Source organism: Macrobrachium rosenbergii, chromosome 10 (genome assembly GCF_040412425.1).
Source record: "Macrobrachium rosenbergii isolate ZJJX-2024 chromosome 10, ASM4041242v1, whole genome shotgun sequence".
In the NCBI taxonomy this organism is placed as follows: Eukaryota; Metazoa; Arthropoda; class Malacostraca; order Decapoda; family Palaemonidae; genus Macrobrachium; species Macrobrachium rosenbergii.
In genome coordinates, this window is record NC_089750.1 from 5114867 (window position 1) to 5142645 (window position 27779).

Consider the following 27779-nt stretch of genomic DNA (forward strand, 5'->3'; position numbering starts at 1 on the left):
GTGTGTAATGCTGATGTTTGGTGGGATCTGATGCCTTCTGTGATTGAGGGCTAATTTTAATATGGATTAGATATTCCTTAAGTTTGTGCATTGCTGTACTATTCTTTTGAAGTAGTTAGCATGGCCAAGTCAAATTCTAACTCTCGGTGGGATGGTGTGGAATGTTCATTCTTTAATGAGGAGCAAAGAATGAATAAAGGAAAAGTTAGGCATTGTTAAGAGAGTTGGGAAGTTGATTAATATAGATTAAAAACTAAGTATTGGGGACATATATACCTTTGTAAATCTATTCACTGCTGCATATGCTGTTGATTTTGAAATTAATTTTGATAATTGTCGTCCACTTTCAGTCCTTGAATGAAGTCATGCTTTAAATGATGGTGGAAACCAGGTATTGTTAGTGATGTTCTGTCTTTTCAGTTCTGAAGTCATCGCTGAATTTTTGTGTGTTCATTCATGTTCTCTGCTTTGTTTGAAACTTGAATTACATGGTGTTCATCTGCTTCCTTTATGCCACTGAAATGTTAGAACACCAAAACCTCCCTGGTTATTGTTTCAGTGTAAAACTAAGGGAAAACAGTGATAAGGGAAAACAGTGATATTCATGAAAGTTTTCATTAAGTATTTTAGTAACTGGAAACATGCTTTTTTGTTGAAAAATTGAAAGATCAACAGGTCAATTCAGGTAACGTGTTTTATAGAGGATTTTTCTGTTTAGCCTTGCAGACATTTTCTGCTTGGTATGATGTTGAAAATTTTGTTACTAATCGTCATCTTGTTTTATGGGATTAGTTCTTCCTGCTCATTTTCGAAACTCGTTTGTATTGTCTGTTCAATTTTTCTTCCATTTTGGATACTTCTTCATCCTTTCCTTCTGATCCAACTCCAGACTTTGCATCTTCATAGAGGAAGACAAATTTGTAATGCAGGACACTTGTCTGAACATGATTTCCAGTCTGCTAGCAAGTTCATGTCTAGGGGAAGTTCTAAATGCAACAGATTGTGCATTGCAGATACTCCCACATAAGTTTATGTTATGGTTTTGTGCTGGTGCTCATAGATATCATTTGAAAATAATTTTTAAGAAGATTCAGTCATAAGCAGCTCTCTCCACTTCTTGGCTATATTCTATATGCCAGGCTTGGCCATGAGATCCTGTGTGATTATTATTTGGTGTCCTTCATTCCATTCATTTCTAGATTATGGACTTCTTTGCACATTTGCCTTTCCTTCCTCTAAATTCTGGGTTTTTCATCACTTATAATCAGTGGTCACCAACACTTCTAACAGTACTCAAGTTTGATTTGGGCTGCTATTCCTGTTGTGGTGTCATCACATACAAACAGTGCATTGCTTTTCCCGGTTTCATTTAAAAGGTAACAGTTGGCGAGTATTGGAGACTGGTACTTGCAAGTGGAAATGCTGGTTCCCATGTTTTGGTCTCATGATTTTTTATTTTTTTGCAAAAGAAATGCTGGTTCCCATGTTTTGGTCTCATGATTTTTTATTTTTTTGCAAAAGAAATGCTGGTTCCCATGTTTTGGTCACATGATTTTTTATTTTTTTGCAAAATTAGTCTTGTTTTTGATGTTGGCTACTTTTCTTGTACATCAGCATAGTATATATTTTGTTTCTGTACCGTGCAGTATTGTATTTCTATTATGGAATCTAATTATGCATTTTACTGATAATCCAAAACATACTCATCCCTGGTTGTATTAAGGTTACCTAAATTTTCTTGATAACAGAATTCTGCAGGGCATGAACTATAAGGTAGTCAAGATGTTGTGATTGATTCATAGTGTGTGGTGTTCAATAATTAGATGCTGATGATTTCCTTGCCTAACTTTGGATGTTCGAAGATACCGTGGTTCTATTTGGAATTTGCTACAAGTCTAGTGTAAGAGGTTAGCATAGTAGTCAGTGAATTATACTATGGTTTTCTTTGGAAAATTGCCTTCGCTGTAAAGACGGAAGCGTACCCACGGCATGTTTTGTCTCCTCTACACACTTTTTATGGTTTGCATGAACTTTGTAATGGTACTGAAATAGAAACTTTTTTCCAGCTATTGTAAATGTGAGAAGTGGTATAAAGTCTTTTGATGCCATTTTATTAAAGTGACCTTTACTGTACTTGCATTCAACAAGGAATGATATTTTAGATCTCTTTTAAATATAGTGATCTTTCAGCAACTAAAGAAATTTGAGAATACATATTCAATATCAAAGGCACAAATTTTCTTTTTGATGGGGTTTCTTGTAGAGATGTTCAGCCAGAGAGGTCTGAGGTCAGATTGTAGTTTAGTACAGTTTTCATGTCAGCATTAGCATTTGTTAGTCTGTATATTTAAAATAGCTGATTAAAGAAACGAAAAATTGGAGAAAATGTAAACATTTTAAAAAGCATTATTGTTTCAGCCATCTGTTATTAGGTGGGCTTTGTGGTGGGCCTTGGTTGGGTTTTCATTTTATTACATCAATACATATGTCATTTTTTTCTCAAGTAATATATTTATCAAATAATGTTCTTATACGAGGTAGTGAGTAAGAGGCAGAGTCAAGGCGTATTCTAATTTATTAGCACAAGAACTCTTGCAAGCAGAAAAGTAGCATTTGACATTACAAAAAACAAGGCGCCATCCATATACACAGTCAGATGTGTTCTCTCACTGTTTGAGATGTAGGCTGGTTTTAATGTCAGTGGAGATGCAGATGATCCTCCTGTCAACTGATACACTGTCTCTCTCTCCTTTGCAGTACATGGTGTGGTCCTGAGTAGGCTGGAGAGAGGTGGGGGCTTGTATGCATCTATTCTTGAGTAGGCTGGAGAGAGGTGGGGGCTTGTATGCATCTATTCTTATATCCATCTTTTTCAAGGACTTCGGGGATGTATTCTTTTCTTGCTACATCGTATGTTGTCTTCGCCATCTGGAAGAGTTGCAGACTGTTGGGTTTTGAAAAATGTCTGCCAGTATTGTCAACACTTGCCTGTAGAGTGCTTCTGCCAGCGATGTGTTGAATTCTGCACGAGGTTCTACCGGCAATGTGTTGAATTCTGCATGTGGTTCTGCTGGCGATGCGTTGAATGCTGCGTGCGGTGGATAATTCCTTTCTCCAATTCCTGCCTTGACATCTGGCGGCGAGTGCTGATTTGAGGGAGCAGCCACTCCACAATGCCATTTGCTTCTGGGTTGTATGCTGTGTGAGTGAGTTTTGTCCCAAGGCTGGCAGCAAGGGAGCTCCATAAGGCAGAGGTGAAGTTGGCTCCTCTGTTGCTTGTTATAAATTGCGGTACTCCATGCCTGCTGATCCAGCCTATTAGTGATCTCACATGACTCTGCTGTCTTACTGGTATTGCTCCTGGCCATCTGGTGTTCCTGGCAATGGTTGTAAAGAGATACCTGTACCCCTCGGAGGGGGGGGCAGGGGTCACATGATGTCCACGTGAATATGGGGCCAGTCGTTGCTGTGTTGTCTGGAACTCTCCTATCCTATCCCTGCTTGTGTGTGCCTCGTTATTTTTGATGTTTGGCAGGGGAGGCATTCTCTTGCCCACTTTTTGATGTCTGCCTTCATTCCCTACCAGATGTACTGCTCCAGCGGTTCAGGCAGTGGATCTGCCCAATGGGTGGAACAGGTGGTGTGTGGTGGGCAAGGTTGAAGGCTTACTTTCTCAACCCTAACAATAGGTGAGGGAGAGGGCATACGGTACTCGTCTCACAGGCCGTGGTCGTCTCTGTCATTGATTGATAGGTTACTCCACATAAAGGTGGGGTTCTCCTGCCGAAGTCGTTGTAGGTCCTCGTCTTCCTTCTAAGCCGATGCTATTTTGGGATATGATATCCTGATCTGGATAGTGCTGATGGAGTATAAACGATAGGTGATGCTGCTGTCTTGCTGACCACCTGTCTCCACTTTTGGTGACGTTACATAGCAATGGTTGGTAGTCTGTCTGCAACAAAAGTTGTCATCCTTCTGGCATGTGCTGGAAGTGGTGCATGGCTCTCTGGACTGTCAGGAACTCATAGTTGAACGTGGAGTACTTTTGTTCTGCTGGCGACAACTTACTGAAGAATGCCAACGGGTGACGACCATTGTCTGTCTTTTTCAAGTACTGCGCCCATCACTGTGCTACTCCCGTCCATCGTTAGGGTGAGGATCTAGGGGGTAAAGGAAAGATTAGTGTGGCAGCAGAGGTGATTGCTTTTCTGGCAAGCGTGAAGGCTTTATCTTGTTTTTCATACCAATATAATTTTTAAGGTTTTCCTTATAAGCACCCATTATTTCAGTAAGGTTGGGTATAAAACAGTGGTAACAGTTAATCATTCCCATAAATTCTTGGACTGCTTTGATTGTTGTTGGCTTTGAGAAGCTGGTGATTACTCGGACTTTTGTCTGAAGGGGCTTGACACTTTCGGGGCTTATTTTGCGGCCTAGGAATTCCACTACTGGTTTTGCCCATTTGCATTTGTCCTTTCGGACTATGGGTCCATTTTCTTTGAGTATTTGCAGGACCTGTCTGATGTCTTTCATGTGCTGTTTGATGTTGGGGCTGAATATCAGTATGTCGTGGACGTAGACAACGCAGAAGGGTAGGTTGCCCAGGATTTCGTCCATCAGACATTGGAAGGTTGCATCTCGGTTCCGAAGGCCAAAGCAGCTGTAGTTGAAGTTGTACGTGCTGAAGATGGTGATAATGGCTATTTTTTGTGTCTTCCTTAAGACCAGGTCTTGGAAGTATCCCTTCAGCAGGTCAATCTTTGGGAATATTTGGCACCCTCCATCTGGTTTATGTTGGTGATGTTCAGTAGTGGGTACCTGTCAGGTACTGTCTTAGTCTCCGATAGTTGCAACTGTCAGGTTTTGGTACCATGTGGAGGGGAGATGCCCAGGGGCTGGGGGCTTTTTGGCATATTCCCAATCATTCTATGTCCCAGAAAGCTTGTTTGGCGTGGGCAGGTTTTTCTGGGGTCAAAGTCTGAAATGGGCATGTACTGGTGGACTTTCGATGACTATCTGGTGCTGGACACAGTGCTTTGTAGGTTTGGTGAGGTCGTGCTGCAGGTCGTCCTTGAATGCCTCTGGGAACTCCTGGAGAAGGCAACTTATCTCTGGTGCTGTGGGCTTTTAGAAAGTCTGCTCCTATAAGTGCAATGGTTACGTCTGCTGTGATGAATGTCCAGTTGTACTGTTTCCTGTCATATGACAAATTCACGGTTCGTTTCCCGTATATTTTCAGCGGGGCTCCGCTGGCGTGGACACCTGTAGAGTGCGTGGGGTTGGGTTGAGGTGCTCACGTGGGTTGGCTGGCAAACAACTTGCATGTGTCGGTGTCGACCACGAACTCGGTATTCGATGTTTCGTCCATGATGGAAAAACAGTCTTTTTGCCTGTACAATACCTGGAAGAAAGACGTAGAAAGCACACGGTTTCTCTTATGAGGGAACCAGTCAGCCCACTGCTGACATTTAGTTTGATGGGTTGCTGCTGAGAAACCTTAGCATGTTCTTTGACATGCGGCAGTCATTTTCACATTTTCAGGCTTCATTCCTGAACCTCCAGTGCTAGAAACATATGCCCTTGGGACGTTCTTGTTTTGGGTTTGTTTTTCCACCTGGAGCTCTGGGAGTGGTGTATGGGGGCAGTGGGGCTCTCTGGATCACTGTCTGTCTGTGTTGGTCTGCTGCTACAGGTGGTTGCGTAGGATCAGTCAACTTGTGGGCTGGGTGGACGGTGTCACTGTCTTCAGGAAATAGTCAAGGACCATGGTTGATACATTGGGGATGGCCGTGACTGTTTCGCGTGTAATTTTGTAAGTAGGACCTCTCTCACAAGGTCCAATGTAGTTTCTGGGTGCCCGTCTATGGCAAGGATTGTAACTAGCCATCATAGTTGCTTGTAGATATACGACAGCCGCTGGTCTCCTACTGCTGCCCCTACATTGTCTAGGAATTTCTTAGCTCTGAGGATGGGCGGCAGGATGAAGGATGACCTTAGTTGGGCCTTCAGTGCTTCATAGGTGATGGTGGTCTGTTGGTCAGCAAGCCATTCTGTGATCTGTTCAAAAACATCGTCTGGCAGGAACTCAAGGACAGCGTCAGCTTTGCAGGATTAGATCTTAAGACCTGAAGATGGTCTCCACTCTGAAGAACCAGGCCTCTGAGTTGTGGATTGTGAAGGACAGTAGGCCGATGCTTGCTGCTCCAGCGTTGTCGTTGGATGGGCTGGTGCGGGTGGTTTCGGTCATCTTCGGGGTCACCTGTGTATGAAGTAGTAAGGGTGGTTTCGGTCATCTTCGGGGTCACCTGTGTATGAAGTAGTAAGTAAGAGGCAGAGTCAAGGAGTATTCTAATTTGACAGATCAAGAACTCATGCGAGTGGAAAAGTAGCATTTGACATTAGGGAAAAACAAGGCGACAATAGTCATATGTGCAAGATCATGTGTGTTTTCTCACACCTGAAAAATGGTGAACATTCTATATACAAATTAGGAAGAGATTTCAAATACATATGGTTGCAAAGCTTGCAGTGTCTGACAAACTTTAATTAGAGTTCTAACAGTGACAATGTAGCTTCTGAAAAATGCGCAATAGATCGCTTGAATCAGGAGCGCTGGATCTGTTTCTTGGGAGTGCTTGAGGTGTCAAGTAGATTTCTGTTTTTAAGTGAGGGTGCCCTGAGGGTCCCAGTGACTGATCGGGACGTCAAATGTTTTTGTGTCAATCACCATTTTTTAGATAAGCATTTGCATAAACTAAACGAGACTACCACAAATTAATAAAGAATTAATTCAGAAATGCGTATGCCAAAGTATTTTGATTAAAATAACCTACTTTTGAAAGATATTAGCAAATGATTTGGTTTACTGGAAACATAAGAGGAAGTCACTTTAGTTGGACACAGACTTACTCAGAAGTATTCATAGGTCACTCAATGATGCCTCCTAGCCTATTAACTAAATAATGAAGCAGTACTAAGAAAAGTTGTCATATTTCAGATCAAAGACATGGAAATGAATAGCTGAAATATTTGTGAAACACCAAGGGAAAGAATCTGAGAAATGCTGTCGCCAAGGAAAGGGAGGAGGGGGAATGAAAGAGTAAGGATAAGTGCCTGGGATCCCAACCCTCCTCCCTTTTTCTCCTCCTTCAGGTGGGTGGCCACACTGGAGTTGCCCAACGCAACCAAAGTTGTGCCCACAGGCCTACTTATTTCTTAATACAGTACTTGTCTTTACTATAGTTAATAAAATTAATAAGTAAATTCCCATGTATTTTACTGTTTCCTTTTCTTATAAATTTTATCATGTAACAAATTGCAATCTCTACAATGAAACTACTGTATACAGCCTTTAGTGCATGTGCCATTTGTTACATGATTCATGTACAAAAGCCACTGCAGTATTCATGAAGACTATCAACTTGCTCCAGTCTGCCTTACCAACCAGTTAGCTAGCTTGAACACACACAGTTACTGGGACAAGAGTAACTGGCATACAGTATACCCACCATATGCTTGAGGAAAAGAAGGGATAAAACCAAGGAAGTTAAAATCTCTTTGGATAAAACTGAGAAAAGAATGCCTGAGGTAAAGAAGGGTTAAAACCAAAGAGGTCAGAACCTCCTTGAATAAAACCAACAAAAGAATGCCTGAGGTGAAAGAAGGGGTAAGACTGACAAGAACACCTAGGGTAAAAGATGGGATAAAACCGACAAAAGAATGTCTGAGGTAAAAGACGTGATAAAACCAAAGTTAAAAAACTTCCTTGGATAAACGCAGTCAAAATAATGCCTGAGGTAAAAGGGATAAAACCGATGAAATAATGCCTTAGATAGAAGGGATAAAACCGACAAAACAAAGCCTGAGGTAAAAGAAGGGATAACACGGACAAAAGAATACCAGAGGTAAATGAAGGATAAAATCAAAGTTTAGAACCTCCTTGGATAAAACTGACAAAAGAATGCCTGAGGTAAAAGAAGGGATAAAACTGACAAAAGAATGCCTGAGGTAAAAGAAGGGATAAAACTGACAAAAGAATGCCTGAGGTAAAAGAAGGGATAAAACTGACAAAAGAATGCCTGAGGTAAAAGAAGGGATAAAACTGACAAAAGAATGCCTGAGGTAAAGAAGGGATAAAACTGACAAAAGAATGCCTGAGGTAAAAGAAGGGATAAAACTGACAAAAGAATGCCTGAGGTAAAAGAAGGGATAAAACTGACAAAAGAATGCCTGATGTAAAAGAAGGGACAAAACCAACAAAATACTGCCGGGGTAAAAGGGATAAAAACCGACAAAAGGATGTGTTACAGTTGCCAAAAACCTCTTAGTTAGTATGGTCCAAATCAGTAAAAGATGATTCCCTTCCTTGTGGAACACTGCTGTATTATCACTGACAAAAGAGTTGACAAAGTAGAACAATACCAAAGGAACCATTACTTGGGTTCTAGAGAGTACAGACTGAACACCAGCCTTTAACAGGTCATTTGTACTATACCCTCACCAGTTGTCCTGAAATCAACTGAACTTAATAACAGGAGATTAAGATACACCTCAGATTCAACAGCTCGGATCTAATAGTGAATGCCAAACATCCAGAGATGCTGGACTACAGTACCTTCTCAATGTGTACCATCGAGACTGGTGTCTTTCAACAGGATTTTCCAAGTGGAAAGTAAGTTTATGCGCCACAAATACAATCAAAACTTCTAATTCTGGCTCTCTATTTAACTAACTGACACTTTTCCACACAAAACTAAAGGAATGATACGACTACCAAAGTGCTAGAAGTGGAAAAATTGCTAATTGCAGTATTCTAGAAAACATTTAAATGTTGTCTCCAACTTACAATCTGCAATACAACCTACATCAACTGACAACAAATTCTGCAACTGAACTTCCTAACAGCCAACATAAACCTAATAAATCAGTTTACCTAGCAGCAGTATTGCAACATGAAACATGCATGAAGAATTGTTTACTGCTACAAATAATACACTTTCCCAACCCTTTCATAATGGGGCCCTGATCTGAAAGATACTTTGCTCTCCCTGTGCAGTATATGGTTACTATCTTGACTGCTATGCTCTTGAACTAAAGTCTTTTGCCTTTCACACCTCAAATGGCCATTTAATTCACTCCTAGGGGTAACAAGTTTTAGATTTTCTATTCCAAAATTGTTTAAGAGCAAAATAAGGTAGTGGAAGGAGGACCACACTGAGGTAAAAGGACAAGCCTTTGAAAACACAACACTGCTACTTGAGAGGGATACTGGACTGTGAGTACATGTACACATCTTGGAAAACAAAGGTAAAATCTCAACAATAATAATTAGCTTACCAAGTCTATTGTTTTTTGTTGACACTCTTAACTCACAGGAACAACCCAAACAATAGCAAAAGCCTGGATAAAACAGGAAAATTATTCCTGGACTGATGATAAGTATACCAACAGTTTGGAAGAAAGATACATGACGCAAGCCTATACATAACATGCAAAACTCAATGCAGCAAATCCACAGGAACTTACCAATGGGATATTTTTGAAGGTGTGATTACCAAGTGCGAAGATTCATAGCCAAAGAGCTTTAGGAAGTTCATGTTAGAGATGAGTAAGTCACTGAGGGCTGTGGTGTCCATATATCGTCTCAGATGAAGATCCAAACCAGTCCTGAATTGAGGCAGAATGTACAAGATAGAGGTACAAAGGGAACTCAATTCACACACACACACGCAACACAAAAATGACAAACTTTAAATATTTGTATTTTTCATAACTAACAAACCTGCAGTCTTAACATGAAAAATTCTCTAGTGCCAGCTGGAGTCTGATAAAAAAAAAAAAAAAAGTTACAAGGAATTGGTGGCATATGTTAGAACCAAAGGTTTGTTCAGTATATGAACAAAAATGTTAATAATGATTACCACCAATCCTCCACCTACCCATGTTAGAAGGCAAAATGTAAGATAGTTCATAGCTCAACCATGGAGGAAACTCACCAAACCAAAGAATGCAAAGATTGCATGTTTAAAAAACACAAGGGCAATGGGGAGGACCTGGTTATTGTTTTAGCTTAGATAATCTACAGTGATCACAGATCATGACAACTTCCCAATGAACTGAGGAAACTTTAATGAAAGTGCCTCCCTGTATCTCACTAAGATTGTACTGAATATAGTTGCTGTAATAATGGTTGAAAAAATTCTTGTTAAGGTAAGTTCAGTCACATAAATTAGCAAATTTCACAAACCTGACAAAACTTTTCCAAAAATATATTTAGAGAAAGCAAGGAAAGCTAAAACAGCTTACCTAAAACAGTACTCATTTTAGGTAAGCTGTTTTAGCTTTCCTTGCTTTCCCTAAATGTGTTTTTGTTAAAGTTATGTCTGGTTTGTAAAATTTGCTAATTTATGTGACCGAACTTACCTTAACAAGAATTTTGTCAAACACAGTAGCTGATATCCAATGAATTTTATATTGCAGCAACTATATTCAGTACAATCTTAATGAGATACAGGGAGGCACTTACATTAGTTTCCTCAGTTCATTGGGAAGTTGCCTTGACCTGTGATCACAATAGATTATCTAAGCTAAGCGAAGAGAATGTATTCTCTTTGCTGGCTCAAAAAATTAAGCCCTACAATATAAGACTCTGTGACCTACTAAGATTAAATACCTACTCATAAACTAAAAATTCATTGTTTGTTAAAGAACCTCTTACACCAAATAGAGCATTAGTTCTAAATACAATATCTCAGAACAACCAAATTCTCAACTAAAAAATACCAATTTAAAATCACCAAAATAAACTCAAACTCCTTCCTTTGCAAAACAATTCAGTTGAATGGTTTGTTATGGCAGTGTAAAAGCTTCATTTAGTATTACAAAGGGTTATGAAGATACAGTACCTTGAAATTAAAGACCTTAATATTAGTTTCATAATTTTACAGTATCATGTGTTTAGACTCTCACCTTTAAAAGAAAAGAAAAACACAAAATACTTTGATTAACATCAAAATTACAACAGGTATTAGACCTGCATACTAAATACAATCATATAACTATTATGACTTGGCCATTCTGAATTGTAAATTACATGAATGATACAACTGTATCTTCAAGTGAATTGTGGATTGTTCGTAAGCAATTACTGACAAGCAGAAACGTTAAAAGAATAAGATGAAGTACAGGTACTGAAGTACATTATTACTAGCTGGGTTACTAGGAAGGAACATATGCAATGTGTGGCTGGCCATTCTTCAAGGGTGATCAACAAAATGCAACTTGAAAGTGTGCACTCTGCTCAAATGTTCAATTACTGTATTTTGGTGCAGGGGGGTCAATCTCTGTGGAAATCAGTACAGTAGTTCATTATCAGTACAGTAGTTCATTATTGAGCTTTATAACATAATTGTTCAAATCCTCATGTTAAATGATGTGCATCAGTCTTGATAAGTTTCAGGGTGGCGAACATGATGAGGTGGTTGGGCACTTGCAAATTCTGAATTCTAACCACCTATCTGGTATGAAGTCCAGGTCTACATGCATCACGATTAACTTACTTGCTTTTACTGACTAATATTTAAGACACTTTGTATATTAATGATTGTTTATTTTTCTTTATGCTTCACCATGCTGTGTATGATGTATACTCAACCAAGCTATGCTAATCTGTGGACGCATTGATAAATTTCAAATATTATCCTAAGAGTAGATTAAATCCAGAGAACAAAGGAACCAAATACGGATACAGATGGGAACAGTCAGGTGAAGAGGGTGAATTGAAAGCAGATCCATTCTGTCCAGTATTTCAAACTTCCACTTGTGCCTGGATAATACAGTAATGTGTTTCCTTCAGTCAACTGACAGTAGATGAAGTGTACCTGAAATAAATAAGAATATAAGTACCAATGTATGACAAAGTAAATGTGCACACAATAATGGTGGAAGAATATCTACAAAATAAAATGAGACAGTTTGTATCTCCAAAGAACTTTGGAATTCAGGTACATAATTTCACATTTTGGCACTGTCCTTGTATAACAAGTTTGTTCAATAATAATTTCACCAGGCAGGAGTTGCTATGACAAGGTACTGTATGCATGAATGACAGAACAACATACCCATTCATGAACATCTATGCATGATGGTCTAGCTTTCTACTAAATCTGACTTGAATACCTTCAACCATTTAGGATCTATAGAGGCAAAATGACAAGAGGAAAAAACAGTATTCATCTCTATTTCACAGGAAGGCAACAAATAAGAACTGTACCTGAAAATACAGGGATTATTTAAGAAATATGAATGCTCAAATTTATCAGAAATTATACCTTACCTTACTCAGGATTACCTAAATTTAGGGTAGGAACATAGTAAAAGGCATATTTATTTTGCAGTACAACCAGTGGTTTTCTGCAGTTAAAATTAATACTGTACAGTGCATTAAAACCTGCTGTACATTAAATTCTGGTGAAACTAGAAATATTTACTAGTGAAATTTACTTGTATAACTAATGGAGCATACTGGTTATGTAAGTCTCCTGCCATGCCTTTCACCCAGAATATAAATGGTTATTATCTTTTGCCTCTGAAGAAAACCTTGAGCATGTTTGTCAATGCTCTGTAAGGTACCAATACCAGCGAAGAACAATATGAACAATGGCTTTATCACCAACTCAGCATCAGTATCAAGACATTGGTTTAGTCAATAGTCCTTCCATTGGATTCTATCAATTTCAAAAACAAGTTTGGCTATCATGACAATTTGGTCTGGCCTAGGTGTCCTATACTAGCCTCATGGCCTTCATGTACTGTAGTAAACTCTATACTGCTATTCATCACATTAATTTTTTTATCACTAAAAAGTACCACTTCTACTTTAAAACGCTTTTGCAAACTGAGATCGTAGCCTAGTAAAATATTTGGCTTGAACTACTGTACTCACAGCAAGATCGCAAAGTAATATTCTCTCTTTTCCAATGGTGTTATTAGCTAATATGAAATTTTTATGATAAAATAACGTTTCACTTATACTTACCGGTAGTTACATATAGCTGTCGTCTTTGACGTCCACGGCAGTATTCAAATTTCGCTAGCGCTATCGTTACAAAGGTGATCCCTCTACCCCCGCCCTCTATCGGGGGTATCGGGAACCGTCCCAAGAACACGTCATAAGTTTTGCCCAACTGCCCAGGTGAGGGAGGAGGGAGGGTTATGATTATGTAACTACCGGGTAAGTATAAGTGAAACGTTATTTTATCATAAAAATTTCATTTTCACTTATACAACTTACCCGGTAGTTACATATAGCTGATTGGCACCTTGAGGAGGTGGGGCACTGGCAGCTAATAAAATTCTTGGAATTATCTACTTGCAACAAGTTAGACATAGGTTCCTTACCTTTAAAGGTAGCTGACTCAGTGGTTACTGCCTCTGTAGTCTGCTGGCCTTTATATTGTGCCGAGAGGATATAAAGGGATCCGTGTGTCGGACACAATAAAAAAGTACCTGCCGTGAGAACATGGCTGCGTACGGACAAGTCTGATGCCCTGATCAGGCGCAGTACAACGAACAATAAAACGAGGGATCACCTAACATTACCATAAAACCAATACCAAAGATTAAAAACTGGAAGATACTAACACATCATGTATCTCCAGGCAACCTTCAAAAACAACAACCCCAACACCAAGGTGAAAATGTTAGTTAAGGAGCGGACTCCTTTTCACCCTCCCCAACACCGTGTCAGTCAGTCGCAATAAAGGGCCCCAGCGTACTGCACTCTTCGAAAACAGTTTGCACGTCCACTAAATAATGCGATGCAAACACTGACTTGCATCTCAAAAGGTGGACTTAACTAAGTCCTTCACAGATAAGTTTCTGCTAAAGGCTACAGAAGTCGAAACCGCGTCTAATCTCGTGCGCTTTTACCTTAAGAATACTCATCTCCGAGTCAGCACACTGCTCATGAGCTTCTTTTATCAGGCTTCTCAAAAAGAAAGAAAGGGCATTCTTAGAGAGAGGCCTAGAAGGATCTCTAACCGAGCACCAGAGGTGGTCATTGGGACCTCTGAGCTTCTTCGTTCTCTGAACGTAGAACTTGAGAGCTCTCACAGGGCAGAGGTACCTTTCGGGTTCTTCGGGACCGACCAATTGGGAAAGGTCCTTAATTTCAGAACTCTCTTGGCCAAGGTCTAGACGGGTCTTCGTTCTTGGCTAAGAAACCAAGAGTAGACATACATACTGCCTTCCCCTTAGCAAAGCCTACTCTTTTGTCAATCGCATGTAGCTCACTTACTCTCCTGGCCAGCCAGAGCTACCAAAAAAGAGTCTTTTTGTGAGATCCTTCACGGAGATGTTCGCCATCGGTTCAAAGGACTGAGACCGTAACCATCTCAGCACTACGTCAAGATTCCACGCCACTGGTCTCTTCTGGTCTCTCTTTGACGTATTAAATGATCTAATCAGATCTGAAAGGTCTTGGCTCAAAGACACTTCAAGACCCCTATGTCGAAAGACCGAAGCTAACATGGCTCTATACCCTTTAATGGTAGGTACAGCAAGCTTTTTCTCTCTGTGGAGGAACAAGAGAAAATCGGCCATCTGGGCTATAGACGTCGAAGAAGAAGACACGCCTTCTCTTCGACACCAGGACCTAAACTGTGTCCACTTCGCCTGGTAAACATTGTCGGAGGATTCTCTTCTTGGCTTCGCGATAGCTTCCGAAGCCTCTCTTGAAAAACCTCTCTTTCTGATGAGTCTCTGACAGTCTGCAGGCGACAAGATGAAGAGCGGACAAGTTTTGGTGGAACCTCTGAAAGTGTGGCTGTCTGAGTAAATCTGGTCTCTCTGGCAGAAGTCTCGGAAAGTCTGACAGTAGGTTTAGAAGGTCCGGGAACCACTCCCTGGACGGCCAGAATGGAGCCACCAGAGTCATCCTTACGTTTCGATGGCTTGAGAACTTCGAGATTACTTGCCGCAGGATCTTGAACGGGGGAAAGGCATACAGGTCCAGGTCCGACCAGTCCATGAACATTGCATCCACGAAAACCGCTTTGTTGTCTGGAACTGGAGAGCAGTAAAGGGGTAGCCGAGTCGTTTTGTCGGTTGCAAAGAGATCTATGAGCGGACGTCCCCATATCTTCCAAAGCTCCTCGCAAACTAGGGGATGTAAAGTCCACTCGTTGGATAGGACCTGGTTCTTTCTGCTGAGAAGGTCCGCTGCTACATTTTCTCCCCTTGAATGAATCTCGTTACTAGTCTGGTCCCGATCTCCTCCGTCCAAACTAGAAGCTCCTCGAGGTCTCGTAGAGGGACCACGAGTGAGTGCCCCCTGTTTCGAATGTATGCCAGAGCGGGTCGTGTTGTCCGCCTGGACCAAGACGCATTTGCCTTCCACTTCTTTTGAAAGGCTAACAGGGCTAAGTGAACCGCTTTTAGTTCCTTTCGATTGATGTGCCAGTTTCTCTCTTCTCTTTGCCACTGGCCCAGAAACTTCTTTTGTCCCCATAGTCGCTCCCAGCCCTTGTCCGAGGTGTCGGAAAAAAGAGTTAGGTCTGGGTTCGGAAGCTGAAGAGGAAGCCCTTGTGACAGCCTTCCTTCTGACCTCCACCAACGGAGGCACTCCTTTATCTTTTCCGAAATGGCGAATGTGAAGGAGTCCGGGAACTGTTTCCTGGGCCACTTCTCTTGCAGGTAAAACTGCAGTGGTCTCAGGTTTAAGCGCCCCAGTTTTACAAACTTCTCCACTGAAGTTAAGGTTCCCACGAGGCTCATCCATTCGTTCATGAACAAATCTTCCTCTGCAGAAAGTCGTCGATCTTCTGCAGGCATGAGGCTATCCGTTGGTTGGACAGAAAAGCCTGAAAAGTCTGAGAGTCCAGACTCACTCCCAAATAGACAATCTGCTGACTGGGAGTAAGGCAAGACTTCTTCTCGTTGATAATGAGGCCTAGAGACTTCGTTAATTGAAGAGTCTTTGATAGGTCCTCCAAACAGCTCTCCCAAAGCAGCTTTGAGCAGCCAATCGTCGAGGTACATGGAAACTCGAATTCCTTCCAGGTGAAGATGTCTGGCTACTGACAACAGGATCCTTGTGAAAACTTGCGGGGCTGTCGACAGACCGAAGCAGAGGGAACGGAACTGATAAACCTGTCCCTCGAAGACGAACCTCAGGAACTTCCTTGAAGCTGGGTGTATCGGGACGTGAAAATAAGCGTCTTGGAGGTCTATCGAAACCATCCAATCCCCCTGATGTAAAGACGCCAAGACCGACTGAGTTGTCTCCATGGAGAATTTTGTCTTCTGAACGAAGACATTCAACGCACTCACGTCCAGGACGGGTCTCCATCCCCCTGATGCTTTCGTAACCAGGAACAGACGATTGTAGAAACCTGGAGAAAGAGGGGCATGAAGCTGTTCTATCGCTTCCTTCTCCAGCATGGCTCGGACTTCTGAGCGAAGGGCGTCTAGTTTCGCGGAGTTGTGCGAGTACGCCTGTAAAGAAACTGGAGCCTCCACTAAAGGAGGTTTGGAAAGGAAGGGGATGGCATATCCTTCTTTTAAAACTTGGATCGTCCAAGGGTCTGCCGAGATCTGTTGCCACTCTTGCCAGAACCTTTGCAGTCTGGCTCCTACAGCTGAATGGAGGACAAAAGGTTCATTTCTTCTCTGGGGCCGTCGAGGTTCTAGGCGTGGCTTTGCCTTTTCCTCTGGCCCTGCCAAAAACACGTTTAGAGGGTCTTCCTTTATACTGTCCATACGAGAAAGCGGGGACGAAACACCCGCACAGAAGCGGTAGAAAGCACAGGTCTCTTCGCTTTCTTGGCAGACTGCGACAAAAGATCCTGGGTTGACTTCTGGGCTAAAGCCTGGGAAATTGCAGCAACTAACTCTTGCGGAAATAGATGAGCCTTGTTTAAAGGAGAAAACAAGAGAGCCGACTTCTGGCTTGAAGAAACACCTTTGCTAGGAAGGAGCACCAAAGTTGCCTCTTTTTGAGAACCCTGTCGTAAATAAAGAGGCCAGTTCTACTGCACCGTCGCAGATGCCCCTATCCATGCAATCCACTACTCCTACCACATCATCCAAGAGCTCGGAAGGAAGATTAAAATCCTTAATCTTCCTGGCTAAGGCCGCAATCGCCCAGTCCAGGAAGCTCACAATTTCAAGAGTCCGAAATACGCTCTTGAAAACTTGATCCAGTTCGGAGGACGTAAAGAAGACCTTCGCAGAATTAAGTGCGGTCCTCCTACTGGCATCCATGAGACTGGAGAAGTCCCCCTGTGCGGAGGCAGCCACACCCAGGGAAAACATTTCCCCAGTCTCATACCAACTCCGGTTACGGAAGGAACGACGAGGAGGGGGAAGACAGAAGACGTTCTTTCCAATTTCCCTCTTCTCGGCCAGCCAAGCATCCATCTTCTTAAGGCCTTTCTTCGCCGAGACGGACAGGACAAGTTTGGTAAAGTCCGAAGAAGAAACAGAAGCCTTGTCCCTCTTGTACTGGGACCCAGGAGACGGAGGAGCCGCAGGCGAGAACGAATCAGGGAAGTTCTCAATAAAGAACTTCAAGAGCTTCTTGTAGGAAGAGAGTTGCGGAGACTTCTCCTCCTTACACTGCTCCTCTAAGCCCGAGAGGAGTTCGTCAGAAATTGGGGATAAGTCCAGCTGGACAACATCATCATCCAAGTCTCCTTGAACTGAGACTTGAGTTACACGAGCGGGGGCTGGCAGGCTAGTGACATATTCTTGCTGTGTCACCGAAAGAGTTTGAGCCTGTTGAGGAGCCATCGGAGGCGCCAAAGGAGGCGCAGTTGATACAGCAACCGAAGGTGGCGCCAAAGGCGGAGCCGTCGTTACCACAACGACAGGAGGCGTCAATGAAGGCGCAAGCGGCGGCGCTACCGGAGCGGCAGACATAGTCGTCGAGGCGGGCACCGCTGGTATCACAGGAGGCGCCAAAGGAGGCGCAATCGCACAGCAGCCAAAGGTGGCGCCAACGGAGGCGCAGCGGCGCGCTACCGGGCGACAGAACGAGGAGTTGAGGTGGCGCCGCTGGCATCGTAGGAGGAGCCAAAGAAGAGACTTGATTTTTAGACAAAAGTTGTAAAATCGAGTCCAAACGGGCGTTAATTCCGTCAATCACAAGCTGTTGAGGTTCATCGAATGCTGGAGCAGGCGCCACAGGAACAGGAGCCACAGGAGTCGCTGGCGCCAAAGGAGCAGGCCTCTCAGATGTAATCGTCTGATAGGAGGATCCGCCGATAACGAATGAGACGAGACCGACGAAGAAAGCCTCTCGGTTCTGCCCAAAAGCTACAGGAGGGGAAGGATCCTCCAGAAGAGCCTTCTTCTTAGGAATCTTCAATGGAGAAAGCAGACGAGACCTCTTCAAAGGTCTAGAAGAGTCGCGAAAACGCCAACCTCTAGGCGGGAGGAACTCCAACTGGATCCACTCGACACTCTCCGCTCCTCACCTTTTCGGTGGTGAGGGCCAGCAGCCTGGGAAGCGGCAACAGGACTGCTTGAGGGGCAACTACTCGGGAGCAGGTCCCACTCACCTCCTTTCGGCTTTCGGCATGCCTTCTCCCTGGAACCTGGGAGCCTGACAGGGGCCTAGACCTGGGAGCGTGAATGGGCCGAGAAGCTACCTCCTCCACAACACTTACACAAGGCACAACACTCGCATTATCACTGCGGTCTACTAACCATGCAAATTGTCCCCATTTTCTGCATGGAAGACATAAACGCATTAAGGACTGACACGGTATCAGGATTGGGAGAAACGGTGTCGGGGTAGGTAAAACTACAGGGACTACAGGGGAGCAGGGATAATAGGATTTACAAAACCTCTTGACTACCTCCTGACCTCGAAGACCTAGAAGAGGCCTTCCTAATCCTATCTCTTTCTAGCTTCTTCATGTACTTCCCAAAGCACTCCAGTCAGACAAAGTTAGAAGTTCACACTCGTTACAAGTCAAATCAGCAGAACATTTTTGCCCCCTGCATGAAAAGCACGAAGTGTGCGGATCTAGACTAAGCTTAACAAGCCTGGTTTTGCAGCCTTTGCTGCAAAACCGGATACCACTAGAACCAGAATCAGACATACTAGTCTAACTAATAATAACTCTCAAGCAATAACTAGCGCCAGCAAAAAACAACAAACCGAGTACTTCACCAAAAAAGGAATTAGAAGTTCGAATTGTTGAGAAATACTACCAGCAGCAGAACCGTATTACCGGTTCGGCACGGCAAAAACTAATGACGTGTTCTTGGGACGGTTCCCGATACCCGATAGAGGCGGGGTAGAGGATCACCTTTTGTAACGATAGCGCTAAGCGCGAAATTTGAATACTGCCGTGACGTCAAAGACGACAGCTATATGTAACTACCGGGTAAGTTGTATAAGTGAAAATGAAGATTGTCTGTAGCTAAGAAATTAATCCACCTGTTAAATATATGTTTGTTGTCCAAGAGAATTGCCAACCCTGTGTTTATGCTGGATTGGAATGTTTTGAGTTAGCCTTAAAGTCTACCCCTATAAGAAGCACATATTGAATAATTGTTAAACCTTTCTTATGTGATCATAGGGTGTGTATAATTATGGTAACAAGTATTTGTGTTGTAAAACTAATGTAGAAATTTTTATAAAAAAATTTAATTTTTAAATACTTACCTCTACCATGATAGATGTATTCCTTGCATCGGGTGGGAGGACGATAGAATTGAAAAAAAAAATAAATAAATAAATAATAGGATCGTTTAGTTTGAACTATCTGTTCATCCATCCCTTTTGGGTATGTCTGAGCATCTATAGTTTTCCATTCAGTTCTTTCTTTTGTCCACAACAGTGGGGGTGATAGAGTACATATTTGAAAACTAAATATTATAAAAATGTTTACTTTTGAAATTAATCTTACCTATCTATTATGACAGCTGATTCCCACATTGAGCAAATGAGGTGGGTAAGGTGCAAGGACAAATTTAATAACCCCAAGAAAACCATAAAATTCCACCAGGAATAAGATGCTACTTGCCTAATGATTAGTATCCATCTGCTGGTACTGTTATCAGGCGAGGACTAATTCATTAGGTAGCAAGACCTCTGAAAAATGCTGGAGGTTCCTTGCTAGGTATACCATTTACCTTTCGATGCAAGTGGGACACACAGCCTTGTGCCTAGGCCAGCCGAGCAACGACGTAAAAGATGAAGGCTCTCACCTAATACAACATAGGTACCTTCATACTCTCCAAAATTTGACAGTTTCCTAACTAAATAGGAAAGGTTAGAGTACAGCAACCCTAATTGTTCAGGATATGAGTTTCCCAGCAGTAATGAGGGGTGAAAGAGCTCTATACAATTCATATTTGATTTCCACATCTTGCAGATAGAGCAAGGCAAATATGAAGTTACTTTCCAGTGCGGCGCATTGACAACTTTCTCCTGAGAAAGAGAGTGGTCACTGCCGTTTGCACATCGTGGAATCTTACCTTAAGCTGATGGTAAGAGAGTAGAGTCTAGATTTGCATGCGATAATGCTGTATCTCTCCTACAGTACCTCCACCACCCAGGGATCTGCCTCCAGATCCTGCCATACTGAATAAAAAAGGCTCAACCTTCTCCTGCTGGAGACTGGGTGGCTTGAAGCATCATCATATCAGGAGCTGGATTTCTAGGACACTTATTGTCCTTCCTGAAAGCTAGAAAAACTGGCTCAAGTGCCCCAAATGACTTGCCCATTTGCCTGGGGGAAACCTTGAATCTTGCATTAAGTGCAGAAGCAGCTGCTGCCTTGGTTATGCATGCCTAAATGTTTGAGAGCGATGCAACAAAGAACTGGTTTCCATTTCACAACCTCTTGCACTATCCCAATGCTGAGGCATCCAGTAAAGCATGTAAGGGGTGACGTGCGATAACGTCAACCTTCTTTCTCGAAGAGACAGAGGAAGCCAAAAAGAACAATTGTTCCCTATGCTTGACAAACGTCTTAGAAAAAGCATGCACAGACTCCCAAAGGGAGTCTGAAACTGCTCTACGCAGCTAAAAGCCATCAGAAGAGCAGAAACGATCTCACTTACTATTTGTCTATTGCTGCTACGTATAGCCATTTACAATAAAGGGTGACTGCCTAGAATCATACGACATCGCTCTCCTCTTTCTCATAAAGAGGGGAAGAACTTGCAGAAGAAACTTCTGATGGAGCAATTTAGCCACTAAGATAAATCTGTTCAGTGCCAACTTATCCTGCTTTGGAGACTAAAAGGGATATGCCTTAGGTTCCAGTCTAACAATCCTAAGGGACCTCAAATCCTAAACTACTGGTTCCTTAACGAAATCAGGAAATTGCCAGCACAAACCTTAATCAGTCTCTGAACAGCCAATGATACTACTTGCTCTTCATCAGCATCAGAGTCAAATTCACGAGCTGCATGCTCACAGAGGGAACTCCTTGGGAAGCAGGGGTGGCAGCAGCAGAACTTCCTGCTCCCTGAGATGAGAGGAGTTTCAATTCCTCTAAAAAGGAATCAAATGGAAGCAAAAAATCCTGTTTCACACCAGATGAATGGTTGACTCCACTTTGTGCCAAGGTGACTGACACCAAAGAATTATCTGCACAGGAAATAAAGCCTTCCTCACTATTCACGCCATCCTGCACTTACATCAAGGCAGCAAGAGGCAAAACCTTAAATCCTGAAGGAGGGGACCTTAAAAAATTTGGCTGAGGGGAAGACACTCCAGTCTGCTCTGCTACTGAGACAGTTGCAATCAAACAAGGATCCACTTGACTAACATGTGAATATGCCAAACCTTGGCTGTAAAGGAAACCAAGAACGTCTAAGACTCAAAACACCTAAAATAGGCTCAAGATTACTGTACTTTGAATCCTGCCTCAGAGACTGGCAAGCAGCCCGAGGTATCCGTGATGTAGATCGAGGTTGAAGAAAACACTTAGAAGGCTCAGGCGTAGCCTAAGTCAACAAAGAAGGAGGACCGATACTGGAAACGCAACGTATGAGAAGAGCAGGAACTACATTAAAACTCCTACTTCTGCAAGAAACAGGAGAACCTAGCACTGTCTTATGAGGTAGGCGTCAAAAGTTGATGAAAACGCCTGAGAAAGGAAGGAGAATGTGGAGAACAAATGGGTTCACACACCCAATCGCGGCTACTTGCACAAAAATCCTCATGTCGAGGGGGGGAGGGGGAGTGGAGACGAACCGGCATAGCCAAACTGCTTGGGAGACCAAAAAGAAGAATGCAGACGCCTGGTGCCAGGCAAAAGCCTAACAGTAGGGAAGCGTTTGGCGTCAGGCTAGTGCCTGCTATCGAGCGTGTCCCCAATGGCAGGTGAGTGCCTACTAGCTTAAGAGATTCCGACGCAAGCTGAGTGCCTGCTTACAGGCAAACTCCTGCTGCCAGGCGAATGCCTCTGAGAGAATACTGAATCATCTTGCAAGGGAAGACTACAGGAAGAACCTAGAGAGGAATTACTAAGAGTAAACAACCTCCAGCAGGGGCCACAGGATACAAAATAGGATACTGAGAGAGAGCGAGCTTAACCTTACCTAGCATATCTACCTCCTGCCTGGATCCTGGTTCCTAAGCGCCCGCTCCACAAACACCGTTGCAGACACACTACAGTAAACCACCCGTATTCGCGGGGGATGCGTACCCCGCCCCCCGAATAGCTAAAATCCACTAATACTTAAAACACCTATAAAAACACTTAGAACTGCCTATTTTGATAGTTTAAACACAAGAAAACCCTCTAAAAATGTTTATACCTGAGTGTTTTAATAGTTTTAACACAAAAAGTTCATTTAGTCATGAAAATATGAAAATAATGTGTAATTAGTGAATATTTCTGTGAAAAATACAGCGAATGGGCAAATTTTCCACGAATAATGGGTAGATGCGTTCCACACAAAAATCTGTGAATATGTAAGTCCGCGAACTGTGAGAACACGAATACGGGGAGTTTACTGTACAGTGTGTTACGTGCAGAGTTATACAACTTGAAACAGCTTTACTTATAGCTTTCTCTTTCATAGTTATTACACTATAGAAACTTACACTGAATTCCCTTATTTATAATTTAATCATGTTTAGCATTACTTTAATATTTCATCAGTCTGTTTATTCTAATCCTTGAACATTACCCTTTTCTGCAACTTAACTAATGCCCTCTTCCAAAACTTGGTTTGCCCACCTAGCCTTTGAAATAATAATAATAATAATAATAATAATAATAATAATAATAATAATAATAATAATAATAATAACAGTAAAATTCACTACAAGGTGGGTGGGTGTGGAACACCTGTCTGCTGCTCTAAGTCCATACAGCTCTTATATGGCTTCAAAATGCTACAAATTTCCAAACATTTCTCAGGGGGCCTTACAGCAACCCCCTACCCCACCTGATAGGGCTCGCTACCCCACCCATACCATAAGTTCTAAACCTTTGGCTTCCCCCCAAGGAAAATCTGAAGTGATGCCACTGGAATGCGTCCTTACAGGCCGATGATAGAGAAAAATATGAATGGAAAACTATACTGTAGACGCTCAAACCACCCATAAGGGATAGGTGAATAGACGGTTCAAACTAAACGATCTTATTATATTTTGTTCACTTTTGACTATCATCCTCCCGCCTGATGCGGAAATACAGCTATCAAAATAGAGAGGTAAGATTAATTTCAAAATCTGAGTTTCCCCTTGTTTGATCACACCTTTTCCCCCCATCCCTTATGCTTATCTCCCACCCCCTGTGCCTTGTCGTATTTACAGTAAACCCGCCCCCGTATTCGTGGGGGATGCATACTCTCGCCCCCTACAAATAGCTAAAATCTGCGAATACTTAAAACCCCTCTAAAAACACTTAAAACTGCCTATTTTGATAGTTTAAACACAAGGAAAAACCATCTAAAAATCCTTATACCTGAGTATTTTAATAGTTTCATCACAAAAAGTGCATTTAGTCATGAAAATATGAAAATACAGTAATCGGTGAATATTTCTCAGTGAAAAAATACCTCGAATGGGTGAATTTTCCGCGAATAATGGGCAGATATGTTCCACAGAGAAATCTGCGAGTACATGAGTCCGCGAATCTTGAGAACGCGAATACTGTATACCTTTTTTTTGTAGTTTATTGCAAATTTTTTGCTGAACTGAAATTTGTTGTACCAATTAAAGTGTGTCTTGTTTGTACCATGAATGTGAATTTTTAAAAATGAGTTGAGGTTCATAAAAGAACTATGGGACCTCTCCAAGCTGTTTTTTGAATCTTTGTAAAGAATGAGAGAAGAATAAAGGAATTGGAGAGAGGCCGGAAGTTTCCTTTCTCCTGAGTTTTTTTTGTGGTTTACGAGACTACATCTAAAAAGAGGGGCTCATGGCCCAACAACACCACTAATGACTGGCTGTGAATCCCATGTTGCATAGCATAATTTTTACTTATTTTTGAAGAATATGTTTCTCCTCCTAATCTTCTCTTTTACTCTAATTTGAATCAGCTGACAATTATTGCACTCACATGATCTAGGTTATTATAAAATCTTACCAAGAACAGGATGTAACTACAATACCAACTTTCCATTAAGCAGGCAGTATGCTGTGCATACTATGCATGCCTGACTTTATGAACAAGCTATTATTTTCTGGGAAAACCAGGCACAAGCTCGAGAGAGAGAGAGAGAGAGAGAGAGAGAGAGAGAGAGAGAGAGAGAGAGAGAGAGAGAGAGAGAGAGAGAGAGAGAGAGAGAGAGAGAGAGAGAGAGAGAGAGAGAGAGAGAGAGAGAGAGAGAGAGAGAGAGAGAGAGAGAGAGAGAGAGAGAGAGAGAGAGAGAGAGAGAGACCTATGGCTAACCATTTAATTTTTATGGTATTTTTTGTTACACAGTGGAAAACTTACAGTGGGAGCTTTGAAGACACTTGAGGAACCAGTGACAGGAATTCAGGTACACTGTGGGCCTCCGTAATTAGAATTATGAAGCTTGGGTATTTAGCAAAATATGCTTGAACAAAGCTATACAGGTGGAGGAATAAACATCCAGTGGGATTATGTGCCCTAGGTTAGCTTAGATTTACTTAGGTTGTTACGAAGTATTTGGTAGTATTCTGGTATTCTCAGAGGTAATACAACTGACCTTTAATGCAATGCTTTACTGCCTCTTTAAAGTGATATACAACATACACAATAATTAACATGAGAAAGTGCCATGCATGGAGTTGGAATAGATTGGAATACAGTATACATTTTAGGCCAAAAACCTAGCACAGGACCTAGGAGGCCATTCAGTACTGAAAATAATGTTGAAAAAATTGTCAAGCGAGGGTGGAAATTAAAATGGAAGAAAGAGAATATGAAAGGATGTATCGTATAAGGAATGAAAGGGGTTGCAGTTTCAGGTAGAAAGGATGCTGCACTGAAATTAAGTAATGCCTACAGCTCACCTTGCGAGGTGCACTGACAGCACTACCCTGCTACGGGGCCCATGTGGTGTTGGCTTGGAGTGGTGGTAATGTGAGATGAACACAGCCATGCAGAGTACCAGTTTGGCACAGGCAACCAAAGTTAAAAGAGGGACCATAGCACTGCTCATATTCACTTAATCAGACCAAAATGTCACAGCTTAAACTCTCTCAAATTCACTTAAACTAAGAGCCAGTAATAAAATAAATATTTTAGACAGACAAACATCCACCTAAAAATCTATATATTCCACTGAGGAAAATGTATGTAAATAGGCTACAGAAAAAATGCCCAATGATTGCAACACAAGCTGTATTGGTTAGGGCACTGGTCTAGCTTAAGGACAACAGACTGAGCAAGAATTCACAAAAAAAGGCATATTGCATGAAGCCATAGTTGCCTACAACAATCAAAATGACCAATTCTTTCACTGTAATTCATTTTACGCAACGACTGGTGTAAAAATTGCTATATTATTTACTTTAAACCAATAAAGCATTTTGGACTTGAAAATATCACTTTCCAATTTTTAAAGTGCTGTAAACATTTTTGACATTCATTTAGTTGGCAAATCAGTACCTTCAGATATTGTACCCGCCACCGCTATAACCTGCAATTTGGGGGGAGAACCGAGAAAGTGGGATTTTTGGGTAGGAGGAAAACAAAAAACAAGTTAAATACAAGGATGTTAATCCCACTGATAGTTCTTACTCAGATTATGTTTAAGTTTATGGACTGCCTTGAAACTAACATCATGCAATAGGGTAAGGACCTGGTATCCTTAGTCAGGCTAAGTTAAGTTAAGAGGCGAGATCATCTGCAGACAAAATTGTCAGAAACGTTCAAAGAACATATTAAAAAAGAGGAAAATGGTAGTTTCATGTCTAAAATATGATAATGGTTTCAAGTTCAATTTTACTGCATATTCTGCTGAGGAAAAAATATGTACAATATACATATTTTTTCCTCAGCAGAATATGCAGTAAAATTTAACTTCAAACCATCATCATATTTTAGACCTGAAACTACCATTTTCCTCTGTACAATATACAGGTTACAGAAGGAATGCCCCATGACTTCAAAGCAAGCTGTACTGACTTGTCAGCAAAAAAAGGGCAATCTGGGTATTAACATAATGAAGCCAAAGCAGCCTACCATATTCATACTGACCAATTCCTTCACTGTAGCCTAGTTTATTTTACGCAACGACTTGTGTAAAAGTTGCAGTAATTTACTGTAAACAATGATTGCAGTTTAAGTTATTTTCCTGTTTCAATGGCCGCTAGAACGTTTGACATTCATTTCATTAGCATATGAGAACTTTTGGAGTTTGGCCTAGTGGAGCCAAACCTTATAGCCTAGCCTAACCCACAACTTGGGGGAGCACTGTGAAAACGGGGTTTTTGGGAGGGAAAAACACAAAACGCAGGAAATTCGAGAGCATTAATCCCCCTGATAGTTCTCATTTAGGTATTATCATTTTATAAATTGCCAATACACGATATGAAATTGTAACCTACATTTTTTAAAAGATCTCTGCATAGTTAATATGGCAAAATTGTAACCAGTAAACACCCCTAGGTTACGTGGTATTATTATATATTGGCAACTTATAAAATTTTACCCTCTTTTATAGTATGGTAAGTTTATGGAACGATTTCAAAATAATATTAGAGCACTTGGGAAAGGACCCGGCCTAATCGGCTAAGCTACCCTAAGTTGAGCAAAGTTAAGAGGCGGTTGGTTGCGTCATTTGCTAATAAAACGACGGTCAGAAATGTTTAAAGGGCATTCAAATATATGAAAATTATATTTTCAAAACCGAAAAATGTTAAATGTTTAAAGTAAATTTTTCATTACCACCGACTACGGAAGGCCCACGTGGAACCGGGCGGAATGCCGGGGACACGTCAAAGGACCATTAAAATGGGATACTGACGTAGAGCCTCAGTAAGTTAACAAACTATCCGAATTACAAATCAAACTAATCATGGGGCAATTAAGATTCGTAAGCCTAAGGTACCAAATAATTCCTCTTCAGGCATGCAATTTGGTATATTTCGGCTAAGACAAAATTAGGAACTTGATACATAAAGAAGGCTTCAATTAGGCTACATAAATTTATAATGAGACATTAAATTAGCAATATTACTTACGTTTACTAATACTCGTAATTAAATTAAAGGGGTAAACAGACACCACCAGCAGGTAATGGCTGAAAGAAACTGTCAAATGTCAGGTTGTCAAATGCAGAATAATATTGTAAGCTGCTCCGGCAGACCGGCGCCATTGTCAGAGAGG

The 27779-nt window shown here is 41.7% G+C and overlaps 1 long non-coding RNA gene across 2 annotated transcripts; it reads right to left on the bottom strand.

The window, feature by feature from the left end:
• Positions 1-2801: 2801 nt before the first annotated feature.
• On the bottom strand, positions 2802-27779 carry LOC136842445 (uncharacterized). Of its 2 annotated transcripts, none has more exons than XR_010854217.1 (4): positions 27635-27779; positions 11742-11879; positions 9526-9666; positions 2802-6259 (listed from the first exon to the last, which is right to left on the bottom strand). It is a non-coding gene; the product is annotated as an uncharacterized lncRNA (long non-coding RNA). The 2 variants fall into 2 exon arrangements; XR_010854218.1 differs by having other exon boundaries at positions 2802-6305.